At 43.6% G+C, this 15,937-nt stretch overlaps 1 protein-coding gene across 16 annotated transcripts in view; it reads right to left on the bottom strand.

Moving 5' to 3' along the window:
• The window catches only part of celf2 (cugbp, Elav-like family member 2), an 809,970-nt gene that overhangs the window by 24,845 nt on the left and 769,188 nt on the right, over positions 1–15,937 (bottom strand). The gene's annotated exons all lie outside the window — the stretch shown is intronic.

Genomic DNA, 15,937 nt, shown 5'->3' with positions numbered 1-15,937 from the left:
TGCTCCGTCCATGAAGGAGACTACAGTGATTGGTAAAGCGACGAAAAATAAAACTTCAGCAAATCCAATATGAGGAGGCCAAATGCTTCACATTGTCAGACATCTGATCCAACTGAAAGCCCAAAGCAAACCTGTGTAGTGAGTGCTGTCACAGTTCTTATCAGATGACAGCAGACACCGTACTGATCAATAAAACTGAATGAAGCCAGAGTCATTACTTGTGTAGGAGAGTAAAATCTACTGACAGGGACACAATGGAGAGATGTTTTGTGGAAGGACACCGTCTTCACAGATAATAATTCAGGAAAAGTTAGACAGCCTCAGGGGCCTGTGCTTCCGCTTCTTACGGTTTAAAGAGCTCCCCAGTGAGATTCCCATTCAAAACTGATGGGTTGATTATCAGAATGAACACTGGCCCTCAATTTGTACTGAAGGTTCATTACGCCAAGGTCAATGGAAATGAGTTCCGCAGAAGTATTCAGTGTGCCAATGCTATTAAACTTCACATTTAACTCAAGGTGAATTTCACCCTCTCCTACAGTGTACACTCCCTGTAGGATGTCAGAAAGTTGTTCCACCTTCCACCAGTCTCCCAGCCCGATGTGTCCTGCAGCTCGAGGAAAAATGTCTAGACTGAACAAATTTAAGACCTCCTGTTGGATTAGAGTCTAAATAGTCATTTTTCTCGTAGTTTAACTTTCTTTATGGTTGCTCATAGGATTGCATAATCACCTGTTTGTAAATGCTCAGTGAATGTTTAGCAATTTGTGGTGTAGCTGGTTCTCTATTTTCTGTAGTTTCTTTGTGGCCTGTGTCACACCATAAATCCAACTGTTTCATAAACTGATCTTATCTAGGAATTCTTTATCTGTCTTTAGTTTGAATGTAAGATGACCACGACTTCTTTATTCTTTGTTCTCTTCTCCCTCATTCTTACCTACAGTAGAGTGAGTTTGTTACTGTTATTTCTGAACACTTAATAACATGGCTGTAATCACAAGATTTACGCTTCATTTTGGACTTCTGAAGAACCTTCTCAAAAATATCATCAATCACCAATCAACCCATCCCGTGGCCAGATTGACAGGAAAGCCATTCAAGGGAAAATGGGGTGGGGGGGAGGTGGAGGGAAAAGTTAGTTGATGCAGGAGTTAATTCAACCCCACCAGACTGCTAGTTCTATGCAGAGTGTAGCAAAGAACCATCTAAACATTTGCACTCAGAAGAACGAGAGATCTTATAGAAACATAAAATTACGAAAGGGATAGATAAGATAGAAGCAGGAAAGCTGTTTCCAGTGGTAGGTAAGACTAGAACTAGGGGATATAGCCTCAAGATTCGGTAGAGTAGATTTAGGACAGAGGTGAGTAGGGACTGCTTTTCCTAGAGAGTGGTGAATCTGTGGAATTCTCTGCTCAATGAAGCAGTGGAGGCTACCTCAGTAAATATACTTAAGACAAGGTTGGATAGATTTTTGCATAGTAGGAGAACTGAGGGTCATGGGGAAAAGGCAGGTAGGTGGAAATGAGTCCATGACCAGATCAATCATGATCTTATTGAATGGCAGAGCAGGCTCAATGGGCCAGATGGCCTACTCCTGCTCCTATTTCTTATGTACATCATGTTGTACAATAAATCAGTGAAAAGAGTTTAGATTTATAGACATTTACTTGGCCATTATAGATATTTATAGACATTTACTTGGCTATAAAGATGGTGGTTGAGAAATAACAATTAGAGGAAATTTCCAATCAAAATTCCTTACACTTCTAATTTCCGTTTCTACCTCCCCTAGTCAAAACAAAAGCCTCTAAGAGCAAAGCGGTAATGAATTTAAAGGACTACAATTTTGCTCAGCAGAATTCTCTCTTTGACAATCAAATTTATGGTCTGGACATCTATAGATTTCCTAAGGCGTTGCATGTTGGCTGGTTAATCAGAACAGCAGTGTGGACGAGGACAACTCTTCCAGGGAGGAAGTGATACTTGCAGCCTGTGGCTGAAAAGAATCAATGTAGATGAAAACTAGGAGGGTTCTCTATAGGACACGAGATTGATTCCTCGATTGCTTTGAACTAACTGATCACAATATCCCTGAAGGAAGAAGGAAGGGAGTAAACTGAGCCAGATCAGCCAGATCAAATAACACAGGGACATGAATGTGTCACCAGCGCTTCAGAGTAGTGATAGAGTTAAATGGGTCCTGCATTATCTGGACTTCTAGAACCTGAGGTCTCACACTACCGGGTTCAAGGACAGCTACTTCTCTTCAACCATTCAGTTACTTGCTGGGTAGTTACTCAGAACGGCAACGTGGTTGGGGACAATTTTTCCACGGAGGAAGTGATGTTTGCACAACCTATCTCAGCACAGCAATACTGAGACCACTTCAGGCTCCCTTCATCTTTTTGTTCCAAGTGTGTACTTTCTTAAACACAAGGAATGCTGGAAATGCAGAGTAACTTTCTTGCAGAACTTCTTATGCACTTTCTTGTATAATCTTGAGTGATGGTTTAATTTATGTTTTACACGTGAGTCTTTCGTCTCTGACGTTATGTGCTTGTGATGCTGCTGCACGTAAGTCCTTCATTTCACCTGTGCAGATGTGGACTTGTGTACATCACAATAAACTTGACCTTGACTCTAGGGCACTTGAGAAATCACCCCCTAAGTGCGATTCACGATGGTTTTAGGCCATAAGATATAGGAGCAGAATTAGGTCATTTGGCCCATCAAGTCTGCTCCACCATTTCATCATGGCTGATCCAATTTTCCTCTCAGCCCCAATCTCCCCATATCCCTTCATGCCCTGACCAATCCAAAATCTATCAACCTCTGACTCAAACATGCATAACGACTTGGCCTCCACAGCAGCCTGTGGCAAAGAATTCCACAGATTCACCACTCTTGGTTTTGCAATTATGAGGTACAGCTAAGGGAAATGGTTCCTAAGGTTGTCATAGCCAGGAGTGGTAGTGGGGATAAACTCCCACCACCTATAAAGTGCTCCAAATGGCGTGTATCTCTAACAGCCTCTGACAACCAAGTCCAACTCTTGGCCTTCATGTGTGGCTTAGCTATTAGCCCAGTGGAACTGTTTCTACTGACAAGGGACCACTGGCACTTCAAAACCAGTTGCTTCGGGCAGGTGGGGCTCGTCAGCCTTGCATGGCAGCCCACCTAGGAGAAGGAAAACTCTGATTTTAAACCTCTGCTGCCTTTCCACCCATGGGAAAGGCTTTGGGATTAAATCCTGAGGAAGAAATCCAGAGCCCGGGTCCTGGGTTTGATGTTGTTTACAACTTCACTCCAGCAACCTCTGAGACAACACTGTATCAAGGGGAACTCGCTGCATGGGCAACAGCTGGTGCTTCAAGTCTTCCTGCCCAGGCTTGCGCCCTGGAGAGGACACAGTCCACCAGAAGCACAAACCCATGATCCCCTGGGATCGACGGCTGCCAATGACGACGATGATGAGGAGAAATAAATTTAAAGGGTCAAATTTAATGACTGTCATGAATCATTTAGAGCTCCTTGCTTAAGTTCTGATTTCTCCTGGCTTATTGTACTCGCCGGATTTTAGAAAATGAAACTGGGGTGCGGGCAATCTCATCGAAACCTACCGAATATTGAATGGCCTTGATAAAGTGGTCATGGAGAGGATCCTTCCAATAGTGGGGGATTCTAGGACCAGAGGAGACAGCCTCAGAACAGAAGGATGTCCCTTTAGAACACACACAAGGAGGAATTTCTTTGGCCAGAGGGTGGTGAATCTGTGGAATTTTTTTGCCACAAATGGCTGTGGAGGCCAAGCCGTTGGGTATATTTAAGGAGGAGGTTGATAGGTTCTTGAATAGTTAGGGTGTCAAAGGTTACGGGGAGAATGGGCTTAAGAGGGAAGAGAAGTCAGCCACAATCAAATGGTGGGCAAACTTGATGGACTGAATGGCCTAATTTTTGCTTCTTTACCTTATGGTGTAATTAGCAATCAAACTGCTAAGTGTACAAGCTCTGATTCACTGCAGACGTTGCCTACAACTGGATTCACCTTCTTAAAGCCTCAAGCCACCTCTAGGGCTGAAGATTGACTAACTGACATGATTGAACAAACCTTAAATTGCATAATAGCACTGTTTAATAAAATGCAATCACAAAGGAAATGACTGGAGGCTTTGTGCCACTGGAATTTCAGCTGAGCTGATTTTTGGAGCTGTTTCTCAGCCCCTCTGGCTGACGCACCTCCTCCTTCACCTGGGTGCCTGTACGAAGCACAATCATTTGTAGGCATTAATCTTTGATGCAGTCTCTGATACAGTAGAGGTGGTTAGAGGAGGGATGGGGTGGAGTATTTCATTAACTCTAGCATCTGTGGTGTGGGAGTGAGGTTACCTGGCAGTTTATCAAGGCCATCATGCATCACTGAGACAAATTTGAAAAGATATTTGATAATTTAAGAGAAAGGGGATTCTTCAATACAATGCAACAACAGCAGTAAGAATTTGTCTCTTGAGCATGTTCACATCAAGGCCAGTGACAACATCACTGTATTGTTCATATTGCTTCAATGCATCTATGGAGCAATGTGCCTTATTTTCCTATCTCCCTTCACTTCGTTGAGGCTGGATGTACACTCAGAGGCCACTTTATTAGGTACAACTGCTCACTACTGCAAATATCTAATCAACCAATCAATCATGTGACAGAAACTCAAGGCATAAAAGCATGCAGGCATGGTCAAGAGGTTCAAGTGTTGTTCAGGTCAAACATCAGAAAGGGGAAGAAATGTGATCTTAGTGACCTTGTTGGTGTCAGATGGGGTGGTTTGAGTATCTCAGAAACTGCTGATCTCTTGTGATTTTCACGCACAAGAGTGCCTATAGTTTACAGAGAACGATGTTAAAAACAGAAAGCATCCAGTGGGCGGCAGTTCTGCAGGCAAAAATGCCCTATTAATCAGAGAGGCTGGAAGAGAATGGCCAGACTGACAGGAAGGCCGGCATGCAGAACAGCATCTACGAACGCACAACATATCAAACTTTGAGGTTGATGGGCTGCAGCTGCAAAGGATCGCACAGAGTTCCACTCCCCTACCAAATAAAGTGCCAATGAGTGTATATTACATGGAGCAAGAGCCCAGCTAATCAAGATCTGGAATGGGTTGCCTGAAAGGCTGGAGAGAGAAAATTCAGTGGCATCGTCCAAAACAAAAGAGAGCTGGATACTCCAGAAAAGGAAATCCAATTTTGGGATGCAAGGAAAAATGGGTTGGTGCAACAGTGAGGTGGAGAAACAGTAGGATTGAATAGCAACTCTTTCAAAGAGCTAGTATATTCATGCTGGGAGGAATGGCCTCAATGTGTGTTTCAACAATTAGATTTGGTGCGCTAAATACTGCGCTCAATACCCAATCATGGATCCGCAAATATAAACCAAAAGTAATGCATTTCAAAAATACACACAAAATGCTGGTAGAACACAGCAGGCCAGGCAGCATCTATAGGAAGCGGTACAGTTGACATTTCGGGCCAAGACCCTTCTCGGCCCGAAACGTCGACTGTGCCTCTTCCTATAGATGCTGCCTGGCCTGCTGTGTTCTACCAACGTTTTGTGTGTGTTGCTTGAATTTCCAGCATCTGCAGATTTCCTCGTGTTTGCATTTCAAAAATAATGTTTATCCTGAAGCTTGATTTTTTGGGTGTTTTCCTCATCTTTAGTAAGCTAAAGCTCGCCCAGAATGATTCTCAATAGCAACTTCCTGTGGATATCACAATTAATTTGTTATTGCCTCCAGGCAAGTGTATTAAAACTTTAGAGTAAACAATCCATCTGTTCAAAGGGCTGAAGGTTATTGTGTCCTGTAAACTACCCCCTCCCACCCCACCACTCCTCACTTTCCCTTCTCCAATATATGGGACGTGAATGTGCCATCCCGGAGGTCACTGTAGGATGCAGAGTCCCCCAGACACTGTAGGATGGACCATTATGCAGGTAGGTAAGGACAAAGTGAAAGAATACTGCCAGCTGCCACGCACAACGTAGAAGCAGAATATTGACATTCCGGAACAGTCTCTTTAATTCACCTCATATTTGGTGTTGGATATCCTTCTTGTTCAACAACAAGTGGTAAAAAAATGCACATCATGGGCTATGCATTTTTGTACCAGTTTCAGTACCAATCAAGTATCGAGTGCTGTCTATCTTAAATCACTTCAGTCGCACATGCAAATGACTGGGAGGAAGTGACTCCAAGCCAACACGAACCACACACAGAAATGTCTGGTCCAATTATCTGATGGGGAATGTCAACCAGATGGGGCACAACTGTGTTAAAACAGACACAAGATACTTTGGATGCAAATGGATCCATTTTCTAGGCAAATGATTCTATGCTTAATTGACAATTTCATTGAAACAAAATGCTTTCCTTATGCTGGGAGGCAAATGAACAGAAGCATATTGCATCAGTAAGTTAAACATAATTAAATATGAGGGAAATCCAATGTTCCACATTTCTCAGAAACATCCAAAAGCCCTATTATACCTGCAGCAGACGACTTGCCTGTGCCGGGGAGCTGAGCTTTCTTTTGGTAAACCAGCTTATCAACAATTAGAGTTTGCAGGGTGGGTATTGTCTACCATGCAAACTCCCTTACCCAAAAGCTCCCTTCTGGAGAGCTCTATAGGGCTATTAAAACAAAAACTTCACTCCATCTTAAACTTTTCTCCCCAGGCAGTCAAGCTAGCCTCCCCCTCACCTCCCTCTATCTAATACCCCTGTCACTGCAGTGCAGGAATTAAACCACTTTTTATAAAGCTTTTACATTCCAAATACATATTGGTATTTATGTATTGATTTATCCCACATTTGTACTTTAATCACCAACTTTATTTGATACATATTTCTTTACAATTGTTGAATTTTGTTTTGGACTTCCTCCCTTTTGGGTTTGCCTGAGTTCCACCCCACTGGGTCCGCCCCAGGTTTGCCTTTCCTGCTCCAGATCATCCTGTATACCCTGCACCCTCCTCTCCCTGCTTTACCATGTGATCCTTGCCCACTCTCCATCCATCCCTGCTCTTGGTTCATCCAACATGGTCTGCCACTTTCAAATCCCTTACTCACTCTTCCTTCAGTTAGTCCTGACGAAGGGTCTCAGCCTGAAATGTCGACTGCACCTCTTTCTACGGATGCTGCTTGGCCTGCTGCGTTCACCAGCAACTTTGATGTGTGTTGCTTGAATTTCCAGCATCTGCAGAATTCCTGTTGTTTATGGTCTGCCTTACTCCCTTTCACATCTGCCTGAGCTCCACCCCGCTAGATCCACTCTTGCTTTGCTATTTCCACCTCGGATCACCCTGCTACCTCCACGCTCTTCCCCTGGTTGCCTGCTGCCTCTGTGCCCTCGAAGTTCACCCTCACTTCGCTCTGCCTACTCACACTGTTCATATGTCCCCTGCCTGGTCCACTGTGGCTCATGACCCTGCACTCTGCGTATCACACTGTCTCCTATGCATAGTGGTACAAATGGTGAAATAAAGCTCGGGCTGTTCTTACCTCACTCTAAGTGTAAATTCCATCCCTCAACTCCTACATTTCATTGTTTTTATCTGTAATGATCTTGTTCACTTGGCTGCACCAGTTGATTGACAACTGGCTTCTTTTAGGATCACAACAGAAATAAACAAAAAGATGTTATTGACAGCCAAAAGTGAACTCATGAACAGACAGCACAGGAATGACTCAACAGAGGCTCCAATACTAAACCATACCATTTGCTCCAGTGAGCTGAGCTTCCAATGTGAACTAAAACCAAAGATCCTAACCAGTAGTCCGTGCTGATTTAGTGCAGATGTCCGAGCATGCACCAAGCTTGATGTGTTAATCATTCCTAACTTGGCTGGAGTAGTCTCACACTTTAAAGAAAATCCCAGACTGGGTTCCCAGCACTGACTGGTCTCTAGCAATTGAAAATGCAGGCACAATGAGTTGGTGCCTTTCGGTTCCAGATTGACATGACAAATCTCTTGTCCTTTCAGTCTTGGCAAGTTCATGGGGCTGACAATGAAGATTGAAAATGGCCATCAGGAAGCAAGTTGGACAGATAAGATCCTATTGTCTGATGTGATGTGTGGAGATGGTGTGGGGAACTGTTTATGTGATAGGAACAAAGGGTGGTTGGGTGGTGGAGGAGATCCTTCTGCATCTATTGAGGAGTTGGCTGAACCATTGTAAGCATCCCCCGAGGTTCAGTTTAAATGCCTCAGCCAACAGAGAGTGCTTCTGACAGCAGAGCCTATACCCCAGTGCAAACACTGGAACTTACATTGGGTTTTGGGCTAAGGCTCTGAAAGCACAACTGCATTGAAGTTAACAGCCAGTGTGCAGCCATCTGCACTGATAACAGATTTTCTTCTGGCCATGGAGAATTAGAAAATGATGCATTCGCTACTGGAACTGTACCTAGTCAAGTGCCACTCCTTGGTACTTTCTATGTTAAGTGATGCATTAGAACAGCTTGGGCTTGACAAGAAGCAGCATTTACTTTTGTTAAACCCCACATGTCATTCTGGATAAGGTTTTATACCAGTCAATCCAGGGTGTTCACAAAGTCCATTTAAAGAAACAATAAACCAAATGATAGTCTGCACTGGAAAATTCAGATAGTTCACACAGAGTGAAAATGAAATGTGCAAGCAACTGATTTTCCACATGCACGAAACGTGAAGTTGCAATTTTATCAGATTGCACTCAATCGAAGTATTCCACTGGCCAAAGGAGACACAAGAGACGACAGATTCTGAGACCTGAAGCAAAATACAATCTGCTGGAAGAATACAGCAGTGGGAGGAGAGGAATTAACACAGAACAGTATGGCACACTACATGCCCTTCGGCCCATGATTTTGTGCAGAGCATTTGACCGTTTGCAAGATCAGTCTAACCCTTTCACCCTGCACAGCCCTCCATTTTTACCTTCATCCATGTACCTGAGTCTGTTAAATGTCCCTAATGTATCTGTCTCTACCACCACCCCGGCAGTGCTTTCCATGCACCCACCACTCAGTGAAAAAAAAACCCTACCTCTGAAATTCCCCGCTACCTCTTCCTCCAATCCTCATAAAGGTATGGCTTCATGTATCAGCCATTTTCACCCAAAGAAAAAAGTATTGGCTGCCCACTCTATCAACGCCTCTTATCGTCTTATACGCCTTTATCAAAAGTCTCCTGTCATCCTCCTTCAGTCCAAAGAGAAAAGCTCTAGTTCGTTCAACCTATCTTCCGAAGACATGCTCTCCAGTCCAGGTAGCATCCTGGTAAACCTCTGCTGCATCCTCTCTAAAGGTTCTCTAAAATGAATTGTGGACAGTTTGAGTCAAAACCACGTGACATAATCAAGAGTGGAGAAGGGAGATGGCCAGGTCGGTCCCTATCCTATCTCCACTCAATCCAGAGGTATGCTTTGATCCAAAACGTCAACAATTCCTTTCCTCCCACTGATGCTGCTTGATCTGGTAATTTCGGCAGCAGACATTGCTCCACTAGCCAACGACCTGATTACATGCATAGAAAGACTTAAGGCTCAGCACAGCTGTATAACCTGTACTTAAGTGGTAACTTCAATGGGGCTTGATCACACAAAAATTGACAACAAGCCTCATCAGTAAGCTGTGGGTTGGACAGTGGTAGGACATAAGGGTTATCAAAGGAGGAAAGAAGAGAAAGTGAAATTTAGAGAATAGCTTTATTTTTCACATGTACATTGAAATACACAGTGAAAAAGGTCGTTTGCATCTAATCAAATCAGTGCAGATTATGCTGGGCAATTTGCGAGTGTTGCCATACTTCTAGGCTCAACATAGCATCGTCACAACTTATCAACCGTACCCCGTACATCTTTGGAATGAGGGAGGAAACCAGAGCACCCGCGAGAATCCCGCTTGTTCACAGGGAGAACGTACAAACTACAGACTGATGATGGAAATGAACTCCAGTTAAGATGGTGCTGAAAAGCTTTGCAATAACTGCAATGCTACTGTGCTGCACCAGTATACTGTCTCCCCATTGGGGAACTGAACTGCAGTCTCCTGCATGACTGGTGGGAATACTAACGAGGAAGCAATATTTCAAGCCGAGGTCTTTGGCGACTGAGAACATGGTCATCTTTTGTGGGATGGTGGAAATTACAAAGGCAGGGATGAGATAAAGCTAGTTGAGGGGGTAAGGAGTCATTTGAAAGCAAGAATTTTAAAACAGAGTCACTGCTTTACAGTGATCAACAGGTGCGAAGATTACAAGTGAACAGGTCTCAGCAAGGATTAGAAAAGAGACAGAGAGTTTCAGCGTAAAGGGACTTCTGTTTAAATTAGTGATGAGGAGGAATTTCCTTGCAATTCCCCATTCCTTAGGGGAAGGAAAACTGAAAACACTGAATACCTTCAATGCAAAGACAGAACAATGCATCAAGGGTTCTACAGCACAGGCAATAGATCAACCATGAATGAGGGAAGGTCTATTTTAGCTCTTATGCCTGATTGGTGACCTTCAAACTCTGGAGGATTGGTTGAGGAAAACTGGGCTGGAAAATTCAGTCAAGAGATTGAAAAGACAAGAACCAAAGGTTTTGTAGAAAGATGATAGGCAGTTACAGAATATGTCACTGAGGTGAAAACAGGTGATCTTCGCAATGACACGGGTATGTGGTTGCATATTTATGTTCTGGTCAAACGCAGTGTCAAAGTTATTGGCAGTCTGGTCCTGTTTCACTATGCCCCTGGAGAGCAGGGCTTGTGGTGAGATATAGAGGCCATGTGTTTGGCTGGAGGAAAATTGTACTCATCAGTGTGGCATGACGGATAAAAATTACTGAGATTAAAGATAGATTACACACTTCAAAATTGTTTATAAAGTAATGTCCAGTAAAGGAGAATAAAATAATTGTTACTCTGGAACCGACACAGTACAAAAAAAACACAGTAAGATAGAGAATACAATAATATTAAAGAGCACGATAAATATAAATACATAAGATAGCTTACATACATAGATTGATTGTATGCCCATAAAGTGATGCTAGGTACAGGAGAGTCTGTACATAAGGTGATTCTTACAGGAAATGATAAAGTAGTGGTGGTTGGGGTTGTGGAGGGGATGCATTGATGGGTGGAGGTGTTGATCAGCCTTACTGTTTGGGGAAAACTAACTGTTTTTGAGTTTGGTAGTCCTGTGTGGATGCCACATAGCTTCCCCTCAATTGGAGTGGGACAAACAGTCCATGATCAGGGTGGGTGAGATCCTTCATGATGTTACAGGCCCTTTTCCAGCACCTTCTGTGTGTATGTCCTTGATGGCAGGTGGACTAGTGCCAGTGACGTGTTGGGCAGTTTTGACTACCCTGTTGCAGATCCTTCCTACCTACCGCAGTGCAGTTTCCATACCATGCAGTGATGCAGATTGTTAGAATGGTCTCTACTGCCCATCCACAGAATTACATGAATATGGAAATGCATAGTCCAGCTCTCTTCAGCCACCTCAGGATACAGAGGTGTTGGTGAGCTTTCCTGATTATGTGGAATGTGTTCTGGGACCGTGAGAGGTTGTGTGAGATGTGCACTCCCAGGAGTTTGAAATTGCCTGCAATATCCACTGCTGTGGAATCTAAAGATTAGAGGGGCTGAGAAAGGTGGTGGTGAGATAGGACTGAGCATTTTCTGCAGATGGGTTGGCAGCAGCATGGTATTTTTGGAAGATATTGCCAAAAGGGAGTGGAAAGGTGAGGGACGAGGGAGAGGTCCTCGGTGCAATGGTTTTTGTTAAGAGATACAGCATGGTAACAGGCACTTCCTACCCAATGAGCCGGTGCCTCCCAATTATCCCAATGTGGCCAATTAACCTGTTAACTGTACATCTTTGGAACGTGGGATGAAACCAGAGCAACTGGAGAAAACCCACTACAGTCATGGGGAGAACATATAAACTTCTTAGAGGCAGCTGCAGGAATTGAGCTTGGGTGGCTGGTGCTGTATTGGCACTACGCTAAACTATGCCACCATGCCACCCAGGAGGTACAAGAGTTGGAAGAGTAACCACTGTAGGCTGTTCTCTGCACTGTCAGTTTTCGACTCGCAGAATATGTGTTAATGTTGGCCAGAAATTTCAACAGGTAGGGCACCACGGTAGCGTAGTGGTTAGCGCTACGACTAACGCGGGGTGTTGGGAGCTCAGAGTTCAATTGCAAACCTGTCAGTAAGGACGTCGTACATCCTCCCCATGATGCACGTGGGTTTCCTCCGGGTGCTTCAGTTTCCAAACACATTCCAAAGATGTACTGGTCAGTAGGTTAACTGGTCATTTGTAAACTGTCTGGCAATTAGGCTAGGGTTAAGAAGATGGGTCGCTGGGTGGTGCAGCTCAATGGCTGGAAGTGACTATTCCGCACTGAATCGTTAAGTAAGTAAATAGATTTAAAATGTGTGCTTAATTTATTTGAAGCCTGAGCGAAGTCAATTACTTTCTGCTCAGTATTCCAGCATTTTGTTTTTATTTCGGTTCTTTTCTTGCAATTTGACTGTATGATCAACAACATTCCATTTCAGGCATACTCTTTCCAGAGCTCAAACCTAAAAATATCCACGCTCATTAGTCATAGCAGCAACACTTCTGAAACTTTTGAGTGCAAATGTAAACTCTGAACTCATAAAACTCTCCTGAGTCACACATTTTCCACCCTTCCATACACTTAGCAACACACACCTGACTCCAGTGAGTTATGGACTGTCACACTAGTGACATGCTACATTAAATTTATTCCTTCTCAACAATGAGAAATTATAGTCAATTTCAAGTTGAAACCCAAATTCTCAGCTATTTCCACAGAGGGACCTTTCAACCGTTTCAGAAGAACTGACTAGCAATATTCAAGGAGACTGAAGTCCCATTCAGAGATTTGACTCTTGGCCATAACTATTAATGTAATCCCACAACACTGGGCCTTGAGGGTGGTTTGGATTTTTATGGGAAGAAAATAGTTTGGGAAACAATAGGCCCACACAAGAGAGCTGATACTCTGGTACTGTGTAAGATCACAGCACAATGATTCTACAGGAACAATGGCTTTGGATATACTCTGCCAAGTTCTAATTTACTTATTTCTTTATTCTTATTTAGGGATACAGCACGTTAACAGCTTAACAAGCCCACGGAGCCCAATGCCACCCATATGACCAACTGATCTACTAATTCGTAAGAGTTTGGAATGTAGGAACGAACTGGAGCACCCTCACCAAACTCAGCCAGCTTCATAATGGGCACTAACCTCCCCAGCAACAAGGACACCTTCAAAAGACAATGTCTCAAAAAGGCTAAATCCATCATTAAGGACCCCATCTTCCAGGACATGCTTTCTTCTCATCAAGGAGGAGTTACAGGAGCCTGAAGACATACACTGAACATTTTAGGAACAGCTTCCTCCCCTCTGCCATCAGATTGCTGAACGGAAAATGAACCCACGTACACCACCTCACTACTTTTTTCTTTTTTGCCCTCTCTTTGTACTACTTACTTATATATATATATATACACACACACAGTATATTTTCTTATTGTAATTTGTAGTTTTTTTATGTATTGCACTCTACTACTACTGCAAAACAACAAATTTCACAACAAATGCCAGTGATATGAAACCTAACTCTGATTTACCTAGAAGAAACCCACACAGTCATGGGAAGAATGTAAAGCAAGCAGTTATCATCTGTCCTTGGGTATCTTTAGGAGGCTGCTGCTAACTCACCATTTGGAATTCTGCACTTTGGTAAAAGCGTTCCAAATTGGTTGATTAGAAGTTTCAGGACGTTGGTCCCAGTGAAGGATTGGTCAAATAATGATGGCGTGCAACTTGAAGAGGAACTTGCAAATTACAGTGTTTCTACACACGTACTGCTGTTAGAGCTCTGGGTGACCGAGATTGCCTGGAAGATTTGTCTGGGTGCATTGTGCAATGTTTTACAGCGCCAGCTGTAAGATCAGGGTGCAATTCCCACCACTGACTGTAAGGAGCTTGTACGTACTCCCCGTGAACGTGTGGGTTTCCTCTGGGGGCTGGGGTTTCCTCCCACTTTCCAAAGATGTACAGGTGAGGGTTAGTGAGTTGTGGGCATTCTATGTTGGAACTGGGGGTGGGCTTCCCCCTAGTACAATCCTCACTGATTTGACTTGACGCAAACGATGCATTTCAAAGTATGTTTTGATGTACATGTGACAAATAAAGCTAATCTTTAATCTCTGATCTATTTGGAAGGTTCTGTTGAGGAAGTTACTGCAGTCTTTTTGTAGCTGGTACACACAGAAGCCATAATGGGCTGATGGTGGAGAGAGTGAATACAATTGATGGATGGGGCTGCTTGTTGTTAATGCTTCTTGAGCATTGTTGGAACTGCATTCACAACGGCAGGCGCAGAGGACTCCCTCATGCTCCTGGCTCGTGCCTTGTAGATAAGGGAGTGGCTTTGGTCATTCACCACCAGATACTCAGCCCCTGACCTGTTCTTGCAGCCAATACTTGTGGGACTGGGCCAGTTCAGTGGTTGCTGGTGACTGCCAGGATTTAACGGGGGACTTGGTGTCATTGAATGTCAAGGCAAAACGCATTGCCTCACCAACAGCTGCAAACTGAGTGTGGCAGCCATATCCCTCTGCACTTGACGATGCTTTAATCCCTTGTCCAGTGCAAAGTCTGTGCCCTTGTTACACTCTATGTTTCTTCCATACTTTGCTCAATGTGCAAAGGCAGTGGTTCGTCAGCTGGAAGGAGCGAGCAGTTACCAACAGCATGTTTACCTGCATGTATCTAACCTGATGCCTCTAGGAATTTGAACATGAGACTGGGAATGCACATATTCTTTCCTGACTGCGTATCACCATCGAGGACATCTTCAAAAGGCAGTGCCTCAAGAAGGCAGCATCCATCATGAAGGACATGCACGATCCTAGACATGCCCTTTCCTCATTACTACCATCAGGGAGGAGCGACTGGGGCTTAAGGAAGCACACTCAACATTTTAGGAACATCTTAGTCCATGAACACTACTTTGCTATTCCCCTTTTTGCACTATTATTTATTTCTATATCACAACATAGCAATTTCTTATGCCTGCATGACGCTACTGCCATAAAGCAGTAAATCTCATGACTGATGTCAGGCAATAAACCTGATTCAGATGCTTAAATCTAGAGGTTATGACAGATCATGTTACTGAGAAATAAACTCCTTTTTAAAAAGATTTTAAAGATTAGCTTTATTTGTCACATGTGCATCAAAATATATAGTGAAATCCGACACTAACATAGCGTGCTCACATCTTACTAACCCACATGTCTTTTGGAGTGCGGAAGCATCCTGAAGTAACCCATACGGCTGTGGGGAGAACGTACAAGCTCCTTACAGACTGCGGCAGGAATTGAACCCGGGTCATTGGCGCTGTATTAGCTTTACGCAAACTGCTATCTGCATAACAGAATGGCTGCTCCTCTGCAGTTTCAACAACATAAGACTCCACAATAGACGGTGACAGAGCTTGTAATCTGAAGCTAAAATGTTTGGCTTTGACGCCCATTGCAGAGCTAACTGCAAGAGGGGAGAACATGGGAAGTTATTCATACCAAAATAAAAGATGGAGAGGTCCACCAGTTGTACTGGAATCCTGAATCGTGGGGGAACAGCTGGCAAAGTTCTTGTGAATTGACAATTTGCCCAGAGGATGCTTGTCCAACTAAATTAAGCTACGCTTACATCTAATGTGATTAGACTGAGGTCAGACCGCATTCATATTATAAGGAATTAACCACAATTTGAAGCAGTGATACCACCCAAGCTGATGTGCTTGCCTTACAAGACCTTTAATTCAAGTAGGTCTCCAGGTTGCCAATAAATTACATGATT

The sequence above is a fragment of the Mobula birostris genome, chromosome 23 (genome assembly GCF_030028105.1).
Source record: "Mobula birostris isolate sMobBir1 chromosome 23, sMobBir1.hap1, whole genome shotgun sequence".
Classification (NCBI taxonomy): Eukaryota; Metazoa; Chordata; class Chondrichthyes; order Myliobatiformes; family Myliobatidae; genus Mobula; species Mobula birostris.
This window is presented reverse-complemented; position numbering and strand designations above follow the sequence as displayed.